Source organism: Nannobrachium achirus, assembly GCF_963921795.1.
Source record: "Nannobrachium achirus genome assembly, chromosome: 10".
NCBI classification, from domain to species: domain Eukaryota; kingdom Metazoa; phylum Chordata; class Actinopteri; order Myctophiformes; family Myctophidae; genus Nannobrachium; species Nannobrachium achirus.
This window is the reverse complement of record NC_137819.1, coordinates 5,604,735-5,632,324: the sequence shown is the minus strand read 5'-3', so window position 1 is coordinate 5,632,324 and position 27,590 is coordinate 5,604,735.

Below are 27,590 nucleotides of genomic sequence, written 5' to 3'. Positions count from 1 at the left end.
ACGTTCTTTATGAGGAGATGTTATGGAAACTGTACGAGATCACCACCAAAGCCTTTACAACCTTCCCAAAGTTGCATAGAGATGCATGGACATCGTGACCACTCGACCATAGCAGTGAGTAGTCTATAATTATCGGACTTTCTTTATCCTCCCCATTTAGACACTTACTGTAGCTGTGAAGTATAAAGTGATGGTTATTTCATTTTGAAGTAAATGTGTTATTTCATTTTCAAACAGTATAGTCTCTCTGTGTTGTTATTTAACCTTTCAGAAGCCCATTTGGGGTATGTACAGACGGGGGGGGGGCCGGGGGGGGGGGGGGGTGGACGGACATGGGGGGGGGGGGGGGGGGCGCATCATAGGTACACTGCCCAGAGCGTCAGAGCCTGTTCCCCCGGGCCTGGGTTCATCTTACCCTGTTATCCCCCTATTGTCCACAATGCATGCTTTTTACATTATTTAAAGTTCAAGGTTCACATTTTCTCTTTCTCTACCACGTCATGGTATTTCCTCCTTGTGGAAAGCGAGGTTGGCGCCAGGGACGTGCTGGGCCCCTGATTCAGCCCGGGAAAAAGAGTTGGAGAGGCCCTCATTGCGTGCTATAGAGAGAGATCTCTCTCTATAGCGCTGCTGCTACTCAAAGATTTGCCATTTCTGATCATGACAAGTGACAAGCCAGTGGGCCAATTACATGAGTTATATTTCGTCGTTGTCGGGTGGAAACCTTCTATGTCCAAAACCGTTTGTTTTGTAATTATCATTTAAAAATGATTTAAACTAGTGAAAACAGCCGATCTACACGCACACAACGCCTCGCACCGCGCACGCCCCACACCAAGATAAAGCGAGAGAGACAGGGGCCCGTCACTGAACACAACCAATTTTCACTGCTTCCACGACTTGTTGGTTATATCCTTACATTTCAGTCCATATATATTATATATACCACATTCTTGCCAAATCACCATTAATGTTACATACTGTAAACAGCCTACATTTACATTTTATATTCTATCTCTGCGTCTGCAGCGACATACAAGTTGGTTTTCTGGCGGAATGAACTCCCCACTTACTCAGATCATGCTTGTGCTCTGTGCTAGAAAAAGCTTTTAGAAGGGGGGAGGAGTCAATCACCTATTCGTAATTTTCTCTATGCACTGATTTCTAGATTATGAATACAATTTGATATATTAGTAGGTTCAAGATAACTGGAAAAGCACAATATAATTCTGTTTTGGGATGAATGTTTCCTTTAAAATGTATACTAAAATATAATGATGTATTTTCTACTAAAAAGAAGTACAAAATAAACTAATGATATAATCTCATTTTATTCCTGTTTTTTTTTTTTTTTTTTACTTTTCCTTCCGTCTCTCTTTGTCTCTCAGAGTTCCTTCTAACTGTGTGAGAAACTTCAACCTGTTAGCATTTGACCCAGATGGAGACCGGGTTAGATGCTTTCCTCATTCTGTTCCTTCTATTCTCACTGCAACCCTGAGTTGAATGCTTTTATTTTGTAACAGAACATAGATCACATCATGCTGATACACATTGTATGCTATTTTAAATATGGTCAATGAGCGAAAAGTGCCCATGGCAAAGATCAAAAAGAGATTATGAACTGAGGTGATTGATTGGGCCATAAAAGTGTCAAGAGTTCATCAATGAAAGCATCAAAGACGAGCCTGTCATAGAGTGACGCCTGTCATAGAGTGAAGGGGAAGGGAATGTGTTTGTGATTTACGCGCACTCGCCTGACTGGCTGAACCACAGTTACCAGGGGCTTTACCCAGGCTTCGATGTGGCGCCACCACATTCCATGAACAACTCAATTGAGCTGCAAGGGACGCAGAGTGCAGGAATTGCCACAAGAAAAACACTATACATCCCGCTGTAAAACTGGTGCTGCCTCAGACAATCAAGAAATACACTCATTTTCCAAATGATTAACAGACATTTTGTTACCATTTATTTATAATTTGTTGCATTTTGACAATATTTTCATCTTTACTTCGATAGAAATCAACTTTGCCATGGGTTATGACATCAGCCCAATGTCTCATACTTTTCATCAATCTTCATGGTCATTCCACACAAAATGTAAAGGATCTGTGGTGACGTTATTGAGCATAAGGGTAATAAATTTAGTGTATTTCTTGACTTGATGTTTTTCACACATGTGTTCTGTGTATCTGGAAGCATTTATTGACAGCCTACACAACTTTGGGTGACTGGGTCCCTGACCAATATTTTGTTTAGTTAAATATTATCTTTGCTTATTATTATGTTTGATTCATGTTAACGTGTATTTCCAGATATTTAACTTAAAATCCTCAATATCTATATCCTTAATATCTATAATAATATATCCTTGGTGAACTTGACCTTTGGTTACCGTAAATCCCCTTATAGTAACCCGGGCTCTTATTTGTCTCAACCGTAGTGGGCACCAGGCGTTTATTGAAAGGAGGCGGGTATAAGAAGGAAGGCATTTATTCCTATTTTTCAAAAAGATCAGAATGAATAAATCAACATTTTGTGTCAGTTTGAACCCAGTAAAATGTACTGGGTTCATTTATTGAAACCAAGTACTGTATTAAATGAACAGTGCAGTCTTGGCTGTGCCTCTGTTGTAGAGCAACATGGTTATGGCAAAACCTATAATCACCATGGGTCCATAATATTAAGATCAGTTATTTAAAGCATTTATTTAGTGTGTAGAATTTTTTATTTACTATTGTGTTGTAATAAAATACAATGTAGTAGGCCTATCTCAAAACATTGCATGCCATACAGTTGAATTATTGCAAATTAAATAGATCTGAATTAAAAATAAACAAAACAAATATCAAATAGCCTAATTAATAAAAGGTAATATGTCTTCAGTTGCATAAGTGCACATTATGGCCTAATTCTATCATTAATATTAGGCCTGCCATTCATTTTTGGGGAAGTCACACACACACACAAATTGTCCTAACTGTTAAATCGCTAAAGTTTTAGAACCCCCACTCCGTTATTTTCAGCTTCTGAAGCCTTCTCTTTATATGTTTTCTACTTAGCCGTGACAGGGGCGGGATTTCCCGGCAAAATGACGTCATCTGCATCATTTGTATACGTTGTGTATACGTTGGCCAATCACATCGCAGTTCATACACACATGATACACTACCGGCCAATCCACAGCGTGTGCTGCGTCTGTTCAGGAAATAGCCTCCCTCAGCTACAGTGTTTACCATGGTGAAGGATTCTTAACCTCTTAATCCCCAAATCCTGCTCAGAAAATTACGTTCTACCACTCTAGGGAATGGTATCGGTCGCGGTGGTTTGCGGTGCCGCTCCGGTGGTCCTCGGCGGTGGTCCGCGGCGACTCCGGGCGAAAAACGGCCGTAAAAAGCAATACCGCGACTGACCACTAGTTTAGCAACTTACACAGTATAGCTTTAAGGGTAACACTAGAATAAATGTCATGGGGTCACCATAATCAGTCCTCTGCAGAACATTAGGTGCAGAAAATTCCATGACAAGACAGACAGTGGATTTATTCAAATATTCAAAATATGTGTGTGTGTGTGTGTGTGTGTGTGTGTGTGTGTGTGTGTGTGTGTGTGTGTGCGTGTGTGTGTGTGTGTATTGTGTGTGTGTGTGTGTGTGTGTGTGTGTGTGTAACTATGCGCAATACAAAAATGTCCCAAGCAGAAATGGATTCTACGTCAAAAAATACATAAGAATCAACTGAGAAAAGTTTGGTACACCCGGTAATCAGGTCGTTATAGCGTTTGCCCTGTCTAAAATGGTCACTTTAACAAGGTATTATAATTCTTCACACTTGAATTCTCCACCATCTTGACAAAATGGTATATTCCCAGGTTCCGCATGTCAGCTGCACAGGTGCAATTCATTATTGTTAATTTTGGCACATTTACTAACAAGTTTAGCTGCACTTGAACAACCATTCCAGCCTGCCATATCCAGCCCAAGAAACCATAGAAACGGGGGGGGGGGGGTGGGGGAAATAGAATGTACTTCTTGAAATAAATGTATCATGCCTGTTGCTAAGGTATGGCAACATGACTTCGCGCGCGTGCAAGACACCAGTCATGTTGCCATACCTTAGCTTTTTCTGAACTGACACCACTGTACTTGCGCAAGCAGAGCACGCAAGTACTGCGATCGGCTGGGCATGCATGTCGGTGTCCTCTCTTGTTTAAGCCTGTACCCAATCAGGGACCAGCATCTCAACGACATCCTTAACAGGCAATGATGGACCAGCATTCCTGGTGATGCCAGTGTTGATGTCACTGACATTGCCAGTGGTGATGCCAGCGGTGAGCGACCTCATGGCACGCTCTGCTTGCGCAAAGGTAGGCCATACTGTACATGGCCTACTTGTGCGCAGACGCAAGTTGGCACCTTTGCTTTGTGTAACGTGATGAACAGGGTAAGATGAACCACTTTTTGCATATGTTGCCCTGGAAGCAAGAAAAAGTGAGATGGCAGTACATTCAAAACATCTAGACATGTTTCAGGATGTCTGCTATCATTTGAAATTTTAAGTAAGTGTCTATGACAAAGGATCATTAAAATATGACTTATTAAAAAAAGTGGTCATTTGGTTCAACTTGCCCCAGGTGAGGGGTAAGTTGATCCAAGTAAAGGGGTAAGTTGACCCATGTGATATTCTAAACTTTAACAGTTTAAACTTGAACAAAGAATGTATGTACTTATCAGAAATATTTTAATAACACATTTCCCTTTTGCAAATAGTCTTATTTCCTTTCTTACGGTTATTTAAACCGTAAAAAAAATATTCAAACCAATTAAATTAAGTTTGTTATTTAGAACCTTTTAATATTTGCAATTATTAATATAATATTAAAAAAACTTCTCTTAAATTAGTGTATTCATCAAAATGAAAGATCATTCAGCATAATTTGAGTAGCAAAGATCGAATAAAAAATATGAATGGTGATTCACATAGTTCAATTTACCCCAAGGTATTTGGTTCATCTTACCCCACGACCACCATTTTGACAAAACCAGGCTAGCTTAATGCTTAAGGCTCATCTTTAGCTAAATGATTCACATAGCTCTATACATTGGGATATCACCAACATGCATGATATATAAGTTTAGACCTGGGTACATTTGCTTTAACATAAAAATCATTATACCATAAAAGTACAACATTTACTTCGACCAGCAAAAAACACTTTTTGGGGTAGAAATATGCTTTCCACTTTGCCCATGTGTCTGTCAACTCCACAGCCAGGTGGAAATGATGTTTTCCTTCTTATTTTAAGGTCAAATGACAACTCATGTGTATAGTTTTAAAGATAAAGGGGCTGGTTCATCTTACCCAGCGGTTCATCATACCCTGTTCTCCCCCTACTGTCCACAATGCATGCTTTTTACATTATTTAAAGTTCAAGGTTCACATTTTCTCTTTCTCTACCACATCATGGTATTTCCTAGCTCCTTGTGGAAAGCAAGGTTAGCGCTAGCGTCATGGCAGCCAGCTACTGTAATGACTCCGAAAAAGCATGCCCTTTGTGCTGCTTTCCTGATGGGCCAATCAGATCCCTCAGCTTTACTTTGTGTAAAGTGATATATCGTCCACATGCAGTGCACTTTCACCAAAAGGCCCTTTTGGAAATGTCAGCCCCTTCCTCTAACATGCTCTGCACGTCCCACACCAAGATAAAGCGAGAGAGCCCGTCACTGAACACAACCAATTTTCACTGCTTCCACGACTTACATTTCAGTCCATATATATGGGCACACGTTCTTGCCAAATCACCATGTTGCATACTGTATACAGCCTACGTTTACATTTTATTTTCTATCTCTGCGTCTGCAGCGGCATACAAGTAGATTTTCTGGCGGAATGAACTCCCCACTTACTCAGATCATGCTTGTGCTCTGTGCTAGAAAAAGCTTTTAGAAGCAGAAGGGGGGGGGGGGGGGGGGAGTCAATCACCTATTCGTAATTTTCTCTATGCACTGATTTCTAGATTATGGATACAATTTGATATATTAGTAGGTTCAAAATAACTGGAAAAGCACAATATAATTCTGTTTTGGGATGAATGTTTCCTTTAAAATTTATACTAAAATCTAATGATGTATTTTCTACTAAAAAGAAGTACAAAATAAACAAATCTCATTTTATTCCTGTTTTTTTCTTCTTTTTTTTCTTTTTTTTTCCTTCCATCTCTCTTTGTCTCTCAGAGACAGAAACTTCAACCTGTTAGCATTCGACCCAGATGGAGACCGGGTTAGATCCTCATTCTGTTCCTTCTATTCTCACTGCAACCCTGAGTTGAATGCTTTTATTTTGTAAACAAGAACATGCTGATGCTAAAACACATTTTATGCTATTTTAAGTCTACATTTTTATTAGCATTGCATTTATTTTGTATTATTATAATCACTAGCCCTTACCCGTTCAAAGATATGGGATGTGCACTGTGCACACAGTATATGAGGGATGGAAAGTAACTTTAACTGGTGCTTGCATGATGTAGGAGCATCAATGTAAGAAACCCGTTTCGTTTAATGGCTACAGAGATACTGGTCCCCCCCCCCCCCCCAGCCCGCCCGCCCACCCGCCTGCACACACACCCGCCTGCCTGCACACACACACACACACACACACACACACACACACACACACACACACACACACACACACACACAGAGCTGGTTAAACATTTTGCCTCAAGCTAGATGCAGAATAGATGTGCCTCATGCTAGATGCAGAATAGATAGTAGATACACCATAAAAATGCTAATATACAGCATACGATTTGTGAAAGTGACAAACGGGCTTCACAGTTATGTCAGGTGTGTTCATATGCTAATGGTGATGCGATTTCAGATCAATTGCTCCAGTCACTGAGGAGAAACGCTGTTTCAGACAGACAGACACTCACTCACTCAGACAGACAGACAGACATTCGCAAAATTATAGTATAGATGGATCACTGCTATGACCACACTGTTTTTTTCTCTACGCCTCTTGTGACCCAGATGTTTGTAAAAGATGAGTATGACACTCCCAACCAGTCCATCACCCTCACAGGCACTGGAGGATCTCAGAACATGTGCACTACCAGCGACTACCTCAGCTTTATACCTCCGTTTGTTATCAAAGGTACAAGGCAAAGCCCTTAGTTCATCTAAAAATGGACCCTTGCAGGTGTTCCTGCAACTCAACCAATTAATGTGCCTAATAAAGTACTACAAAAAGATCATCTAATTAAATAGATAATGAATCATATTAAAATGTAAAGTCATTAAAATGTGTATTTTTCCCCTTTGTGTTCAGTGGATGGAGCAGTACCCAGCTGTACAGAGGGACAGTATACCCAGGTTCCTGCCTCCCACCCCGGCTAACAGAGCACAGCTCGACACCCCTGTTGGTCACACACTGGAAATCACCATCAACACAGAGGCAACACACTCCATGTGAGTAAAAGACAACAAGACTGGAGCCCTCTAGTTCAAGAGCAGTCTCTTTGATCAGTGGCGTTACTGATGAGCATGTATGTAATTCACTGGCAATGTGAACGTTCAAATAATGACAGGAATATTATATATACTTATCTTTATTCCACTGTAGCCTACTATGCAGTCAAACAGGAATATGCTCATTTTGTCATTTTCTGACAACTTTAACCCTAAGGGCCCCCAAAGACGGGCCAAACTCCTGCGCAATGTTGTGGCATTTGAGGAATTTATGACTGTGACGAGGAACAGCCCAAGATTGCTCACGAGGCACAGTTTTTCTCGCCTCGTGTGGAAGTGCCTGCCAATATGTTAATTAGCTTTTTTTCAACCATTTTTACAACCCACCCGACAGTAGAAAATATCAAACATGTTTGAAAACCAGCGCACAGCGGGGTAGAGATTCAGCTGTGATCCTGTGTGGAAATTGGTAGTGATGATATTTGGTCGGAGCAAATCTGTGAAGTCCCTCCTTCCTTCCCTCTCTCGTCTCTTTCTCTCTTCCTCCGTCCTCCCACTCACTCCCGTCACCAGTTATTAATCATTTTATTTTCATAAAGATCCATTAGAACTAGGGATGTGCGCGATTATTCGGGTATCCAACGAAACGCTGTGTAAACCACTATTTGTTTTGAAAATGCAATTTGTTTATTCTATTAAATATATTTTTAATTATTGAGATATTAACTTTATTAAACATTTACATTCTGCACCCATATCAAGTCATGTCTTAATAAAATGTTGCTTTTAACAAGCAAATTAAGCATTCCTTTTGGTTGATTTGCGGAGCATGACTGTCACACTGACTGTTGCGTGCTGTGGTCAGTGGTCAGAGTTTTAGTAGCAGAGCTATAGGGACCAGCTGCGAATCATGCGCTAATTATTGATCTGACCTAGATTGCGCATTTTGCAGCATGATGTAACTGATTCTTTGATCAAGATCCCAATATTATATAACATATTAAAAGGCTTTTTATATACTCTTGATACTTTTTTCAAACGAGGTTTGCCCTAATAGATCGAAATGTACTCAGTTTTGGCTATTTTCCGGGTGAAAAAAAAATTACACATTTTTGGATAAGTCGGATATTCGGTTTCAAAATTGTCGTGTAGGCTACACCGCTAGGAACATCCCTAATTAGAACCTACCATTTAAAGTTTGTAATATGATCTGACTTTTAATATGTCACTCGTTTCTGCTGCTGGCTGGGGACATAAAGTCTGTCTCCCCATATTCTGCTGCCTGCTGCATATCTCCATGTCGTTGTATGGCGGTGTTTCTGGGTTGAAATATCAGCACTACAAGCTTGTAGTTGTGAATGTGATCTTGTATGTCTGCTATTTTCGACACGCAACAACCCCGCAATACGGTGATGCGGCGAAGCACAAATCAAGCTTGTCACTCATAGAGATGGGACGTTCGCGAACGAATTGAGTCTTTTGAACGGCTCTTTGAAATTAACGATTGCATCCGGTTCACAATAGGGAGCCGTTCCTTTCTAATGAACAGTGGTGGGAAAAGTACTCAATTTCTTTACTGTAGAAAATATAAATACTGCAATCAATGTGGAAATACTTTGCCACAAGTAGAAATTTGGAATGTTAAATACTTGAGTAAAAGTACAAAAGTATTGCTATCAAAATGTACTTAAAGTACAAAGTACCAATAGTAGAAAGTATTCATTATGCAGAATGTCCTGTTTCACAGGTTTTCCAATGAATAAAATGTAGAAAAATCATTTGAAAATAGCAGATCTACAAGCTCACAATGCGTGGCAACGTGACACATTGTGAGCTTGTAGATCGGCTATTTTGAAATGGCAGGTATGTACCTATACATGTCAGAAATAAATGTATATAGGGTTGAAGTTATTTGTAATTATAATCAAAATCTACAAATTAACTAGTAACTCAAATGAGCCAGTCTTTTAAAACGGCTCTTTGAAAGAAACAGATTCCAGAGATCCGTCTCACCTCAAAGAACCATAAATCCCATCTCTGACCCTGTCTGCTTTGTCGCTCAGGCCAACAATGGGTCAGCAGCATCCAATCAAATGATCTGTCTCTCTTTCTGTCTGTCCATATAACCTTTCGAGTGTATTGTACCAGTAAGACTTCCTAATAGGGAGATAAGCGACCGTCAGGTCACAACGTGATTTTAGGCCAAATTGTGTAGGAGCAGTGTCCAAAAATGTGTTTGAAAAATTCTGCCTAATGGTGGCGCTATAAGGGACAGATCCATGTTGATGAGATGAGTGTAGACATACTGTGTACCGATTTGCGTTATTTTAGGGCAAAGTCTGTAGGAGTACTGTCCAAAAATGTGTTTTAAAAAATCAGCCTGAAGGTGGCGCTAAATGGGACAGATCCATGTTGATGACATGATTGTAAACTAAGTGTGTACCGATTTGCGTGATTTTAGGGCAAAATTTTGTAGGAGCAGTGTCCAAAAATGTGTTTGAAAAAATCGGCCTGATGGTGGCGCTATATGGGACAGATCCATGTTGATGACATGAGTGTAGACATACTGTGTAGCGATTTGCGTGATTTTAGGGCAAAATCTGTAGGAGTAGTGTCCAAAAATGTGTTTTAAAAAATCAGCCTGAAGGTGGCGCTAAATCGGACAGATCCATGTTGATGAGATGATTGTAGACATGCTGTGTACCGATTTGCGTGATTTTAGGGCAAAAATTGTAGGAGCAGTGTCCAAAAATGTGTTTTGCAAGAATCGGCCTCATGGTGGCGCTAGAAGAGGGCCGTGTGAGAATTGGGTGGAGGTTGTGGTTTGGCATGCAAGGAGTGTGTGTGCAAAATTTGGCATGGATCGGGGCAACGGTTGCGGAGATATGAGCAGGGCAAAAGTGTGACGTGTGACGTGTGACGTGTGACGTGTGACGTGTGACAGACTGACAGACTGACTGACTGACAGACTTGACGGGCAGCTGGTCGAGGTTTTGATAGTAAATGCGACCTGACGGTTGCAATTAAGGTAACTCAGATTCTTGGTTCGAGGTTTAACTACATTCAAATAAGCATATCTTCTTCAAATATCTTCCGATTGCAATGAATGACACGTCATTTGAAAGCTTATATTCTGTACTTTCATGATCTGCAAAAAGCTGAAAAAAGACCAATGCCCACATTATGGACCTTTTCTCCAGCATCGGTCACATTACAGACATGGTCTCACGCTCTGACACACAGAGACAGACAGACTTGTGTTTGCGTGAGGTTGACAAGTTAAGTGTCACCAGCAGACAGATATGCAGCCACAGAGTTTACTGGTCTGTACACACTTGTCCTCGGAGGGAATACCAACGATCCATCTGTCCACGTGAGCCAGCCATATATTGAGTGAAAGTCTAGCAGTGGTTACCCAGGCCATGTTCACAGTGGCACTGGTCGGGGCAAACTGCATCATTTAGATGTCTCAGTTTTGATAATGTAGCCCCCACAGTTAGTACCAGCCATGAACCAGCGACAACAGTATGACTGGTTATGCGTTGGACTGGCGAGCGGGAGTCCTGGGTTCAATCCCCGCTTCCGTGTATCACTACAATCTAGCGTTGTCGGAAGGATGAGGAGCGTGATATCCTCGCGTGAGGGACAGGTCCATGTCGTGTACGGCGGTCCGCGGCGTGAAGTGTGAAGCGCGAGGGCGTGCCCCAAAGATCAGGGGGGTGATTGTAGCCCCCACAGTTAGTACCAGCCATGAACCAGCGACAACAGCCCTGCTAATCGGGCTCAGCCCTATTAGCACGACTGGTTGTGCGTTGGACTGGCGAGTGGCGAGTGGGAGTCCCGTGTTCAATCCCCGCTTCCGCGCATCACTACAATAACTTGGAGGAGCAAACAAAAGCGGCCCAAATAACTAAACAAATAACTTTATGAACGTGAAGCTTGTTACAGTTTAATTGGAGATTAAACAGATTGAATCTGTCTGTACAGGTAGGGCTATACATAATAATGGACTAATAACGACAAACTTAATGTTCTACATGCAGCAACCTCAACCCATTAAGAACTGAGGCCGATCCTACGATTGCACTTAACTCTGAACTAAGTAAGATCTGCACATGGCTTAACGACAACAAATTATCAATTCACCGGGGAAAAACTGAATCCATCCTCTTTGGATCAAATCATAACCTCAAACAAGTCGATAACTTCACAATCAAAGTGGGTGATGTGGTATCCAGGGAGTATTACATGGTGCACAGATATTGTATAACTGAGTGGTTAAGGAAGGGTAATTTGACAAGGGTTAGGTCTCATCTTTACGTGTGTATTGGCTCGTCTGCACCGGCGTAACTTAATTACACAGCTGTCGTCAGTAGCTCTGTCGTCAAGTGTTAAGGTATGAAGCTTCAGGAACCTCCTGGGGGGGAGATTTCTTGAAGACAATGGAGTAGGCTGATGAAGTGACGTTTGAACTATCTGGGAAGCTTTCACACCTCTAGTTCCCAACATAATCCAAACACCTTGACTGTGACCCAATGTTTGCGACATGCTTAGCCTGTGATGTACTCAAACATACAATGACTTGCTGCCTCATTTTACTGTGGTCTAAGAATGAACGAACTGATTAATCCAATCACAAGCTGATATTTTGGATTATCCCATGATTGTGAATTAATTCTAATATCCTATGTAAACTGACAAATAGGTGGTCAATTACTAAGTTAAAATTAAAGTGGACTTTCTGTATTTTCACATTCTGTACACCAGGTGGGACGCCTCCTGGTGGGGAATGTGAAATGGGAGATGTACACACTGTGGTCACTAAAAAGTTCTATATTTAACGCAGTATGGGTTGGGAATAAAATCTGTATTTGGTTAATGTACGAGGTTTTGTGCCCAGTGTCACCAGGGCCAAGTAAGGAACACCTCCTCTCAGCTGGTCTTTTAAAGAAATGCTCTCTCAGAGGAAAAGGACTTATGATCATCCGTTTAATTCAGATATTTTTTCTATATATATGTTTACTCATAATATTAGTGTAAAATACCTAATATGGTATAATTTATCCTTTTGTAACACTGTTAGTATTTAGGTGTACTCCTGTAAGTCATATGGTTAGTACACGACTGCGGTCTGAGCTGGAGGCGGGCCTTAGAGGCGCATGATGATCTGAGTGGCTGTGCTGGGCTGAGACTGGGAAGCCCGCCTCTATTTCAAACTCACAGGCTTTGAAGTGATCATACTTAAGATGTGGATGGAGAAGGAAACGGGGCTCTCTACTGTGCGGCTACAGTAGTGACCCAGATGCTATGACCCTGCCTTGTGCTGTAATTCTATTCTGTTGAATAAAATGATGCACTCTATTCAAACTCCGTTGCCTTCTGACTCCATCTCTGTTCCCCGCCTGCCCAGAGAAGATTCCACAGTGACAAGGTCATAACACGAAAAAACAAAATCTCTTCTAATCAATAAATAAAATTAACCTTGTTTCCTACAGAGGATCGCTCCGATGGTCAATTTCAACACACTGAAGACCATAGCTGGTGCAATAGTCCAGCCCCTCTTTGACTACGGAGTCCACGTATGGAATCGTGATGCCCCACAAGCCCTTAAAACTAAACTCCAAACATCCCAAAACAAACTAATTAGGGTCCTGCTTAACCTTCCCTATCAGACTCACTTCACCGCTACTCACCAGTTAAGAGTGGGGTGGCTCAGAGTAGATGACAGAGTACAGCAACTTGCAATGGGCCTGGTGTACAAGATACACTACACCACTATGATACCCATGTACCTGTCAAAATACTTTATAAACGTTAAGGATGTCCATAATTACATAATTTTTTATGAAACCTGGCAATATGGTTGAGGGCTATACGAAACAATTAATACAATTAAAACAATTAACTCTCCTACTGCCAGATTATTTATTTATTTATTGGGTCTGGTGCCATCAAAAAGCGGCTTACCTTTGCGACGTTATAGTAGATAGACAGACAGACAGACATTTATTTATTTATTTTTTATTTTTTTTGGTTGTGCAATAGTGCACTTTGGTCTGCCAGGCAGCAGAGGGCGGCGTCATGCGAGAATGAATGTGAATTTGCCTGTTATGTGTTGAAGAAGAAGAAGACCAGTCACTGGCCACAGAGCCTTACAGCCAGAGGAAATCAACAAGGAAGTGAATTGTTCTCCGTTGATGTTAACGCATAATGGATTTTTTACACCATCACCGCGGAAAATGTGTTTACAGTAGACGGCCGCGCGACCCCTCATCAGCTTACAGTCATCAGACGAACGAACCGAACGAGCGCCGTATTGGCGGAGAGGTCTTGCGAAATCAGGCGAACGTGAACGTTCAAAGCGTGGGAAGAGTTAACAAAGTCTCAAAAAAATCCATAATCCGTCTCTAGCTGCTCACACCCTGGTATTCAAAATGAATCATAGGCCTACATCTCCACAAACAAGTCTCTTAGTGCTCTCCCTGTGCCTAATAATATCAGTATGCCTACAGTCAGTATGTCACCAAAGCATTTGGGGCATTTGGGGCCCTGTAAGCCCTGTACGTCCCTGTCAAATGAACAATGAAGAAAATTTGAAAGGAGCCCGTGATGAGGAGGCCTCCCCAATTATCACAGAAAAGCTTCCGTCTGTTAGGTATGAGCGGAACCACTCTAGTGCTCCCTCATTTCGGCCGACCATGTTTTTCAGGTTTTCAATGAAGGAAAAAAATATGTGCGTGATAGGGAGTGACGGGATTGGTGAACAAACCTTTAGGCTGTTCTTTTGAACAACAAAAACCCGACAGAGGTCAAAAACAGTTCATTGCAAGTGCGGTTGCCGTGACGCGATATATTAAGCCCATATCTTGGAATGCCCATTTTTGGACATACTTTGTCAATCTCAGGTGGTCTGTGACATCAGACATCTATGATGTCAGTCATCACAATAGTTGGGGAAAAGTTTTTTTTTTCTATTTTCCCATTCAAGTCAATGGAGAAAATGTTTTCAAGAAAAAGATATATATATATATATATATATATATATATATATATATATATATATATATATATTAATTTAACTATATATAACATATCTCTTAGCAAAATGCAAGTACCGATGAAGCCTGTCAATTTGACATGGCCCTTATGCGTGCCACCAAAAATTTAAGGCCACGCTTCAAAGGGGCCTTTTTTGGGGTCCGGACATTTTTGGGGGACCCGGACAAAGCCAGATGTTGGATCTTAGATCGAGCACCGCTCGAAAATAGATTGATTTGATACAAATGTAGTTTTCATTTAAGTATTGAGTGGTATTTGAACTCGAACAACAAATAAAAGACAAGCGTGGACATGGGAATTTAAACCCCAGGCTCATTGACAGGCAGTAGCATTAACCAGTTGGCTGAACAACAGCGAGGCCCAATCATATCCAGACTTGTTCATTGTACTGTACATTTTACAATTATACCTAGCTCATGGACATTGGGGAGCCGTTCCAGGTTCTGAGAGGGGGTGGGAGTAATAGAAGAGGAAGAAATTGGTGAAGACAGTGATGTTTAATTGTTGGCATTCTAAGTACACACACCAAGTTTCGAGACCATAGACTGTATAAAATATATGGACAAAGCGAAGCCATTGGTTTCTATGCAGCGCAAATGGCCCATTTCTACCCCTTGGAATGGGTGTCGCCATCATAGAATTGTAAAGGCACCAGAGATGCTATTGGCTGCCAACGATCACGTGGGTTAATTATTCCTACATATTAAAGAGGTTATTTCAATCAGCGATCGTTAAACGTAAATGCGCTTGATTCATGTCATTTTTGTTTGATTGAGGTATTTACAGTAGTACATCATTCAGCCTATTCCTCCTCTTTGATTCAGTCAATTTCATTCTGGTTTATATTTTGGAAATAAAATGTGAGATCAACCTATGCCTATTTGTGTGCGTTCCTATGCTAATTTGTGTGACATTTGTATGTGTGAATGTAAGTGCTAACTTAGTTTGACGTGCAGACTGTTCTATTGACAATTATACTGTAGCCTCAGTGTTATTTTCAAATGTTTTAATTAATACCATTTGGCGAGGCTAAATGTTGAGTGTTTCTTTTGTTTAGTTTTATATTCTATTATAGGCTATACCACTTTATATACGAGTGGTTACTTGGGGGAAATACATTATTACTTAATAGCCGTTCTAAACCTACAAAAAGCCAGATAATTGCCATAACATCACATCGCTGAAGCCTGCTATGACCAACTTCAAATTCCAAAAGGGCTCCCGACCCAGATCTCCCATACTCCTGGCTCCAACAACAGGTATGAGGTATGCCAAAGGATACAGGATAGCAGGACGTATGCAACTTATGTAAAAAGTGCTGTTTTCAGTTTCCAAAATGTTACATGAAATATTTGATAAATGGTCTGAAGTAGGCCTAATGTAAAGTAAGTCTGTGGTAGGCATACATGACAGATTATCAAGAATGCCATATGCCAATCTTAAAGACGAGTTTATAAAATAATATAGGCTTCCCTTGGCTTAGAACATAGGCTATTTTGGCTGTGAGTGGCCACTGATAATCTGTAGGCTGGTGTGTGTCGATGTGTTTATGTAGGCCTATAGCTTAACCCTTAGATGCACTGGGGTCAAAAACAACCCCAGGGGTTGTTATTCTTCAATATCTTTAAAAGTAAAAGTGTTAATATTTTCATATTCCAGGTATTCCTCATAAAACATGTTTGTGACATGAGGCCATTTGCATTTTTATTTATTCTTTCATTAATTTTGAGAAATTGCAGTTTTTGTATCACTACCCCACTCTTCCATGAGTGGGGTCAAAAATGAGCCCAATTAAAATCAATGCGTTTTTGCAATAAACTACTTTGCTCTCACACATAACTCTGCCATACTTTTGCCTAGCAACGTGATTTCAACTTTAAATCGCTCACACAACTTGAGCCTTTTTTCCGCCAATAGGGACGAGCTGTAATTGTTGAAGCCCCGCCCCCTCTGTCTACTAAACACATGCAGCAGCTGTCACACTTTGCTGTCACACTTTGCTCTCACACGTAACTCTGGCATACTTTTGCGTAGCAACGTGATTTCAACTTTAAAACACTCACACGACTTGGCACTTTTTCCGGCCAATAGGGACGAGCTGTAATTGTTGAAGCCCCACCCCCCCTGTCTTCCTATTGGCTGGGCTTTAAACAGCCATAACTCCAGTTTGCAGCATGGTACCGTCTCAAATCTTGGTGTCTGGACTTAGACCACCATAGGGATGAGCTGCAATTGTTGAAGCCCCTCCTTCTCTTACAAGTCTGTTCTTTTCGCCTGCCCTGACGGTCGCTTCTTTCCCTTAGGCTGTCTTACTGGTAATAGTAGTAATAGTAATATTAGTAATAGAAGTAGTAATAGTAGTAATAGTAGTAATAGTAGTAGTAATAAAAGTGTTAGTAGTAATAGTAGTAGGAATAGTAGGAATAACAGTTGTGACCGTAGGTCGCAAGTTTATATGTGAACAGTCACAGCTTGTCCGTATGTATGTATGTATGTATCTCTGTCACGCCTGAGTCTGTGGTTTTATGGGTTTTTCGCTCTGACATCATGCTCTGATGTCACTGTGATATCAGGGGAACCACTCTAACTGAATGGGTTTGCCGTTCTGACATCACGCTCTGTTTTATTTCCATACATGGAGTTCCCTGTCATTAATATTAAGCCCATATCTAACAGGTCTTCATATGGGAATACCCATATATGGAGACCACATTGGCCACATACCACACTAACAGAATCCATATATGGCCAAGACAGATGGCCAACACAGCCCATATCTGTGTGGCTAGAGACAGGGATCTCTATATGGGCATAAAAGGGATTCTGTTAGTGTGACATCACAGTGAAGCCAGAGCGTGATGTCAGAGCATCAAACCCATTTTGTTAGAGTGGTTCCCCTGACATCACAGTGACATCAGACCATGATGTCAGAGCAACAAACCCATAGAACCACAGTGTCAGGCGTGACAGAGTCAGAGATACATACATACGGACAAGCTGTGACGGTTCACATACTAAACTTGCGACCCATGGTTGCAACTATTATTCCTACTATTCCTACTATTACTACTATTACTATATTATTACTACTACTATTACCAGTAAGACGACCTAAGGGCAAGAAGCGGCCGTCAAGGCGGGCGGAAACAACAGACTTGTAAGAGGGGGCGGGGCTTCAACAATTCCAGACACCAAGATTTGAGACGGTACCATGCTGCAAACTGGAGTTATGGCTGTTTAAAGCCCAGCCAATAGGAAGACAGGGGGGCGGGGCTTCAACAATTACAGCTCTTCCCTATTGGCCGGAAAAAGTGCCAAGTCGTGTGAGCGTTTTAAAGTTGACATCACGTTTCTACGCAAAAGTATGCCAGAGTTACGTGTGAGAGCAAAGTGTGACAGCAAAGTGTGACAGCTGCTGCATGTGTTTAGTGGACAGAGGGGGCGGGGCTTCAACAATTACAGCTCGTCCCTATTGGCGGAAAAAAGGCTCAAGTTGTGTGAGCGTTTTAAAGTTGAAATCACGTTGCTAGGCAAAAGTATGGCAGAGTTATGTGTGAGAGCAAAGTAGTTTATTGCAAAAACGCATTGATTTTAATTGGGGTCATTTTTTACCCCAATCATGTAAGAGTGTAGGTATTGGTAGGTCATGCATCCAAGGGTTAATGGCATGCTATACTTGCACAAATCATGACGAGAAAAACAATAAAGACGCATTGTTTTGGTGGCATTATATATAGGCTCTCATAAGTTGTTACACAATCGAGCAGTAGGTAACATTCATAATAAATAAATACCAAGTTGTGTATTTGTGGCTGATATGCCTATAAGAGTAAATACATTATAGGCGTATTAACAAAAACAATGTTTTAACATTTATATAATTATAGAGAATTAGGTAGCTCTGGATTAAGCGTCTGCTAAATGTACATTGTAACCTGGGTTTGTATAATAGTTTTATTTTGTAAAAATGTTTATACGCCGTTGTACAAAGAAAAACGATCTACAAGCTAACCGTGCGTCGCATTACGACGAGTTGTTAGCTTGTATATCTGCTCTGGGCAACTAGTTGTGGTGTGCATGCAGGCTGGCCGCATATCACTTTCATCAGAAGTCGGCCACGCCCCCCGCAACTTTATCATTTATTTTAAAATAAATTGGACCAAATTTCAACAAAACGCATATGATGGTGATTGAAAGGCATTTTTTAACTAGCGATAGGAACTATAAAGTATTCATGAAAATGTAAATTAAGGTTAGAACACGAAAGGGGAAAATGAATGGGATCCAATGGAGAACAATTAGCCCTATTCATGACCCGCCCACTCAGCAAATTCTCAGCATCCCCCGGGTGCTGACATCAATTTAGAAGGGGAAACTATAACAGAAATAGCTCGACTTAAAGCCAAAAAATCATTATTTCGAACGGTAAAGTAAATTATAATGCTTTGTGCCTTTTACTATCTTGTGTTCTTGATCATGCTAGCCGTATTTTATACTTTACTATTCGGAAATTGCATTAAATGTACGATTTCTGTGTTAACTCTATAGGCTTTAGTAGGATTTTCCCCTTCAAAACGTGACTTCAGCACCCGGGGGATGCTGAGTGGGCGGGCCGTGAATAGGGCTAATTCTTTTTGCGACCGGCCGGGGGGGAAAACAGCGCAACTAGCGGCCACTCATAGGAAGTTTTACTTCCGTATTGGAGTCATTTTAAATTGGGAGAACTATGCCCCTGTTTGAGATGGTACCATGCTGCAAACTGGAGTTATGGCTGTTTAAAGCTCAGCCAATAGGAAGACAGAGGGGGCGAGGCTTCAGCTATTACAGTTTCTCCCTATTTGCCAGAAAAGGTCCAAAGTCGTGTGAGCGTTTTAAAGTTTAAATCACGTTGCTATGCAAAAGTATGGCAGAGTTATGTATAGCGGATTACAATAAGTGTTTTGCCATTGCATGGCAGGCACACTTAATAACATGCTAGCCTGGAGGAGAAGAGAGTGTGTGAGACATTTTAACAATTGAGTATGGATTCTATCTGAGAACAAGTGGTTAATGGATAGATTGGACGTTTAATAGTTATGTGGGGTTTTGGAAGTGCTTTAGGACCCTGCCTACAAAATATGTTGAAGTATTAGGTGGTCAGGACTTTCAATTCAATTCAGTTCAATTCACAATTAACTTTATTCCAGACACAAGGAGTCCATTGAGTACATACAAAAAAAAATCATAGTTAGAGGCTGACTCTCCAGTGTTAACACAGCCTGGACTTCCCAGGATTGACTATTATCCTCAATGATACTGTTCTGGGACTCATCCAGGTGAGACATGAATGCATACATAGAGTGCTTTATGAGAGCCTCATGGGTATGGATTCCACACGTTACAAACTGGCACTATGCCTGTGACTGGCAATATGCCAGTGACTGGCACAATGCCATCTAGGGAATTTAAATAGTATCCTCAGGGCACCATTGTAGGCCACTTTAAGCCTCCGCATGCTACCTTTCTTGTATGTGCGCCACAAGAAAGCTGTAGTGAGACATGAATGCATACATAGAGTGCTTTATGAGAGCCTCATGGGTATGGATTCCACACGTTACAAACTGGCACTATGCCTGTGACTGGCACTATGCCAGTGACTGGCACTATGCCATCTAGGGAATTTAAATAGTATCCTCAGGGCACCATTGTAGGCCACTTTAAGCCTCTGCATGCTACCTTTCTTGTATGTGCACCACAAGAAAGCTGTAGTGAGACATGAATGCATACATAGAGTGCCTTATGAGAGCCTCATGGGTATGGATTCCACACGTTACAAACTGGCACTATGCCTGTGACTGGCACTATGCCAGTGACTGGCACTATGCCATCTAGGGAATTTAAATAGTATCCTCAGGGCACCATTGTAGGCCACTTGTAAGCCTCCGCATGCTACCTTTCTTGTATGTGCACCACAAGAAAGCTGTAGGCTACTGAACCTGCGAAGCAACACATTAGCCTGGGCATAAAATTGCAGCACTGTTTCTAGATATGTGTGAAAATGTGGCCAAGGTACTTGATGTCCTGCCATACAGCAAGACGCCTGTCACATAAGACATAATTGAAAGGCTGGGAAGGCCAATTTCTTGTCTTCGTGGCGTCACACAATTATGACACTACTCTTTTTGGCATGGTAAATTATGTCATGATCATTGTCATAATTCGAGCACACTTTGAATGAATGAATGAATGAATGAATGCATTTTATTTGTATAGCAATTTTCCAAACATAGTTACAAAGTGCTTTACAGACATATTAAAACAAGAGCAAATCAGAATGAAATAAAAGAGAAATTAAAACACACATTTAGAACATTTGAGACACCATTTCCCTTAGGAAAAACACTTAACATAGAGATGAGTTTTTAAAAGCGATTTAAAAGAGGGCACTGACTCTGCTAGCCTAAGGTCTAAGGGCAAGGCGTTCCATAGCAGAGGTACCCCCCCCCCCCCCCCCCCCCGGGTGACACAGGAGGTGGTGAGAGGTTTGAGGAGGGACTAATAATATACTGTTTTGACAACCAAGCTTTGCATTTTCTAGTGACATAATACTGTCCTTGTCAAACATCAATCATTGCGTAACTCCTGTCTCGCAACAAGCTGTATATTACCATACCATCATAAAAACAGACATTGTGACCAGGGGCGCCATTTGGGCCTCCAGGGTGTTAACAACCTAGCTTTTTCATAAAGAACATAATGTTGTCAATTATGCATTTTCTCTCCACCACAAAAGTTTGCAGGACAGTACATAGATGAATTAGGCCTACCCTCCGTGTAGAAATCCATGTAGCACTGCATCTCTACCTTGATTATCCTAAATTGAACGCAAGTTTGTAGGGTCTACTGTAGAATGGCTATTTTTGGTGCGCAACGTCTGTGCGCGCACATGTGCATTCAATGGGCCTAATCGCACGGACGCTCCGTCTCTCTCTCTCTCTTTCTCTCTCTCTCTCTCTCTCTCGTTTTGACAGTGTTTAGTCTTTCAATTCATTTATTTCATTAAGTTCACTATCTTAGTCATACTGGCACATTATTAGGCTACCTAACCTGTGGAGTATTGTTTCTAGATAATAATAAAACAAATGCCTGTAAACCCTTATCTATTTTGTAGTGTGAATAGTAACTATACGGCTATCTGCAGCTCCTTGTTAGACTGTTGTGTGTGGAATAAACACCCGAAATTGAAATAAAAAGCACCCAAAACCGGATAAAACCCGAAATATAAGTGGACACACTTCATTCCTTGCAACACCTTAGATATTGGTCAAATTACGCCTCTGATTGTCACATTTCCAAATACAGGCCTGTGCCTTTACCAGTTCCTCATGGTTTTGTTTCAGAATGGCATGCTGCAGATAAAACGCACTATCATCTATTTGTGTGTGTGTGTGTGTGTGTGTGTGTGTGTGTGTGTGTGTGTGTGCGTGTGCGTGTGCATGTGTGTGTACTGTACATGTGTGTAAATGGTAAATAAATGGTAAAAGGTGCATATAGCGCCTTTGGCGCTTTACAGAGATTGTGCTAATATTACATTCATACCTTGAGTTTGCTTTATTCATTCACATTGATGTAGTCTAATAAAGTCTTTGATAACGTTCTTTTGATATTCGTGTTGTTTAGAATATTCACCATACAAAGTTCTCTTGAGCTGAAAAAGTTTATAGTGCCGTTCATAGCATTATTTAACTATATAATTCACCATTGTCTTGAATTTATTTTCTTTTCTTTTCTATTTGTTGACATAAAATTACATAACGGACGTCAACAACTACGTGATTGAGTTGATTGGGGACGGTCCCCTATTCCGAAACACCGCTATTCCGACGGACCCCTATTCCGAAAAAATTAGAAACACCGCTATTCCGAATATAGGACTCTCTCCCCTTTGCTCACCCCCCCCCCCCCCCCCCCCTCTCAACCCCCCCTCACCCCTCGCGCTCATTACTTAAAAACACCCATCACCCATTCCCTCTCTCAATGATTTGTATTGGACTCTCTCCCCTTGCGCTCATCCCCCCCCCCCCCCCCCCCCTCTCTCTCTCACTCGCTCGCCCGCTCACCCGCTCTCTGTCTCTGTCTCTCTCTCATTTCAGTTTGCGATGCACGCAATGCATGTAAAGCCACAGGAATTAAGGAATGCACGCACGGTCAACAATCAACCCATAAACAAACATGATACAATTGATTTCACTTCCATTATAAAAATATTCTTCCCTGGCTTTGTTGTCCCACCTAGTAACAGAACGACATGGGGTGGGACTTGACAAAGAGGGAATTGATTTGGAATGAATGTTCTCTTACAGTGTTTTATTCTGTTGCTTGACTCTTAACCATGGAACAAAATTAGAACCCCCAACCGGGGGCACCCGCCTTTTAGTTTTTATATAACTCTGTGGTATTATCGTATTGGGAAAAGCACTTGCTATGAGCCTTGCAGGTTGTAGGCTACACCCTAAAAAATTCCTGTGTTCCTTTAAATGCTGCCGTGCCAGTTATCTAAGCCACTAATAATATAGGCCTATTGTCTGTTTTGACAACCAAGCTGAGATGAGATGAGATATACTTTTAAGCCCTGAGGGAAAATTGAGCTTATTTGCATTGTTCTAGTGACATAATACTGTCCTTGTCAAACATCAATCATACATACAGCTTGTAGAACTTGTTACTTGCAGAACTCCTGTCTTGCAACAAGCTGTATACCATCATAAAAACAGACATTGTGACCAGGGCTCCAGACTAACTTTTTCACAGGTAGCACTGGTGCCACCTACATTTTCATTAGGTAGCACCACCAGAAATTAGGTAGCACCATATTTTTCTCTGTATAGCGTATTAGCGTGGTATTAATACATAGCTTTATTATGCTGATGACAGTTGTGTTCATTTCCATACCATAAGGTTGCCTTGTAATGATTGACAATGACCCAAACTTGATATTTGCTAAATATTTTAATCTGAACTTTAGGTTTCTCTGCATGAGCAGCAGTAGTTGACAAAATAGGTCAGCACCAAGGCTGTGTGATATTAGGAAAGCCTTTGATATTCGATATAATGTTGTTGAATACCCTGATAAAATTATGTCTCATGATAAGTAAAAAAAAAGCTGTAGCCTAGTTTGTATGTATTTTTGCTTCAAGTTAATATTTGCAAACTAAAGACATTAATTCAAGAAATTTACGAATATCTAGGCTAACAAATGCAATATAGAACTATGCCTTTCAAATTGCACAACGTAGACTAAATGCAATAGGAAAAATAAAATTGTCCTTATGGTTTTGGAGTGAGATACTGGGAAGTAAGCTGCTTGATCAACAGAAAACGTTCACTTAAGTTGGAGACACACACACACACACACACACACACACACACACACACACACACACACACACACACACACACACACGCTACACCAAAAGACAGAAAAGTTTACAGGTGCCATTAATTTGAGCTAATTGTCTATGAAGTGAAAAGCGCATTTTGGGCACTGAGGAACTTAAACGAGCCACAGCTGTTTTCGTACGTAACAGTAGGTTAATGTAACCAACGGTGGAAACATCCACGAGTGAATGCTAATCAATAGCTAATCTAATAGCATACAAACAACCCACAGCCCTGTGGTTATTATCCAGTTCGAGATGACAACAGAAAAAGCATGGTTATACAAAGAAAGGTTAGTATATGTGTGATATCTATCCAAGGTGAGCGAGAGAGAGAGAGAATCTGTCTGTGTGTGTGGCTCGACCACCGGACCGACCGACGCTAGAGTGTGTGCACTGTGTGAGTGTGTGTGTATGTGAGTGAAAGAGAGAGAAGGGGAGGGGCGGAGCAGGCAGGCAGTCAGGGACAGGGAGAGAGAGAGACGGAGCGAGAGAGAGAGAAGAGGCGTCAGGCGATCCTCGATTGAGGATTTTCTTTTTTCTTTCTTTTTTTTTTCAGGTCGCCCTAAGGCACGACCTGGTTAAATTTTAACTCGCACTTTATGAAATTAGGTTGCATATGCGACCTAATAGTTCGCACCCTGGAGCCCTGATTGTGACATTTCCAAATACAGGCCTGTGTCTTTACCAGTTCCTCATGGTTTTGTTTCAGAATGGCATGCTGCAGATAAAATCGTATCTCTCTCTCTCTCTCTCTCTCTCTCTCTCTCTCTCTGTGTGTGTGTGTGTGTGTGTGTGTGTGTGTGTGTGTGTGTGTGTGTGTGTGTGTGTGTGTGTGTGTGTGTGTGTGTGTGTATGTGTGTGTGTGCGTGCGTGCGTGCGTGCGTGCGTGCGTGCGTGCGTGCGTGTGTGTGTGTGTGTGTGTGTACTGTACATGTGTGTAAATGGTAAATAAATGGTAAAAGGTGCATATAGGACCTTTGGCGCTTTACAGAGATTGTGCTAATATTACATTCATACCTTGCAGTTTGCTTTATTCATTCACATTGATGTAGTCTAATAAAGTCTTTGATAATGTTCTTTTGATATTCGTGTTGTTTAGAATATGCACCATACAAAGTTCTGTTGAGCTGAAAAAGTTTAGAGGGCCGTTCATAGCATTAACTATATAATTCACCATCGTCTTGAATTTCTTTTCTTTTCTTTTCTTTTCTTTTCTTTTCTATTTGTTGACATAAAATTACATAATGGGCTTCAACAACTACGTGATTGAGTTGATTAAAGGACAACTTTAGTTTTTTTACAACAAGGGTTCATATTTTAGATTGTAATTACAGAATATAAAAGATGAGTGTTAAAATGATTTAATTTACTTCTTTTTATTGTTTTAGAGATTCTTATTTCAGTGGTTGGGGGCATGCATACAAGTGGCTAAATATGTAATTTTACACAGAATAAGCCCATTCCCAAGATACAACACAACCTTTCATGGTTGGATGTGACTTATGTGGGCTAGAAGTGTTACTGTAAATAGCAATAAAGAAACTGCTGGCTTATTGTGTCTAAAAAGACATATTTAGCCACTTGTACGCATGCCCCCATGCGTACGCATGCCCCTCATTTTAGCACTGTAAACGCGATAAAACAATAGAACGAAGCAAATGAAAACATTTTAACACTCACTTTTTCTTTTCTCTAATTACAATCTAAAATATGAACCCTTGTTGTAAAAAAACAAAGTTGTCCTTTAACCTCCTGTATTAGTGGAAGTATAATGTATGATCTCAAACAGAGGCCAATTAATTTTTTTTTTAGCTACGATACCAGTAGGGAGGGGGGGTTGGGATAATTAATTTGGTAGTAATATCATGGGTTGGCACCTCAGCCTGTGTCTTCCGTGAGGAGGAGGCCCAACAAACCCATGGTGAGGCCTTTAGGAATTGTTAGGTATTTTGTTGTTGTTTATATCATCTTTTTATCAATTCATATTGATCACCACCTGACCCTAAGGCACAGTGACTGTGTCATATAATGTCATGTACAGTACACACAAGGTCTGGTAGAAAGGCCTTATCTACTGCCATGGAGCCTGTTCCTAAAACAATGAGAATTGTTTTGGTTCAGCTCAGACGGCAAGGATATCTCTTCCCCCAGGAATCTACTGTATATGGACTCTTTGTCTTGTCATTCGTGGACAAGAAACATATCCTATGAATTGTTGAAACGTCATCTACTGACTGACCAAATGACCATACATAAACTCATGTCAAAACAGAATTTGTCAGAGAGAGCACGAACCATTGATTATTCTGTTGTACCTTTGTCTTGAATACTCTCTCTCCACAGTAAAACATTCCATTCTCACTCTGATCACTCTCCTGTCTTATTTCTTTGTGTTGGATTATTGTATCTCATAGGGGAATAATAAGGTGTTGTTGTTTACAAATAATATATTTATCAAAATGGTCCTACGTCGCCGCATACTGATGTAATGTTGACCGACCGATGGACGGACAAGTGACCGTGGCTTATTTAGCCGATTTGGGTGCACTTTCTCTCCCCCGGTGGAACAGTGTTACAACACGTATAAAAAGAACCAGCTGTGAGTTTGGAAGTTTACTGTGTTTTCAGACAAGGTTATTATTTTGACAACAGTACAATTTATTTGATAACATTCCCTGCTTGGACATCCGCCACTGGACCGCTGGACACATGGTTTTCTGATTGCATGCTCCACGGTCCGAGGACGGATCTTTATGCACCATTGGTGACCGGAATAATATTTTAAGATAAGTATATTGTTTTATTCAGTTATCTGCGCGATGAGTCGCTTCTCAGTGATTTTTGATATTTCAGGGAGTCGGACAAGGCTAAATAATGTTTTAGTATCGCTCATTGTCTACTTAACCTTCACTTGAGTAAACACATAAATTGCTCGGACACATCCTATCATAGGCTATTGTCTGTGCCAGCCCAACATAGGGGAGATACAGTAGGCCTAGAGACACCATTCATTATAACATTCTTTTAAATTATAACATGTGTAATTGTAGCGCCCCCTGTAGAGGGGCAAAAGTGTGAATGAATAATCCACGACGCTGTGTGTCGCTTCAAAACACAATGTGTACTTTATATAAATTTCAAAAAGGCAATAATCAAAATAACAATTACATTCGATCATGTTCTTCAGAAATAAACTCACAATAAATGTACAATAGTTCAGCAGCATCATGTCACATACTGTATCACTACTATAATACTGTCACCAAGTCACCATGAATTATCCAAAATACAGTCATCCAAAATAAATGCACCATATACTGTATATATGTGTAGCATCAATGTACTCAAAAAGTGCCAATCGGTATGTAACTGTAGCATCATATAACAATATTAATAGAAAAGCACACCATGTATGCTTAAGCATCACTGTTAGCATTATTTAAATGCACTACATAGGCATCATCAATAAACTCAAATAAAGTGTCCTTCAGTGAGTAACTGTATTGGACCACAAAATATCACAATGTTGATATAAAAGGCACATTGCATGTTAGGACACTTAAATGTTACCATACTACACCAGCAAAGTGCATAAGAAGTGCTTAAATGCACTGATTGAATCAAAGGCACCTGTAAACATGT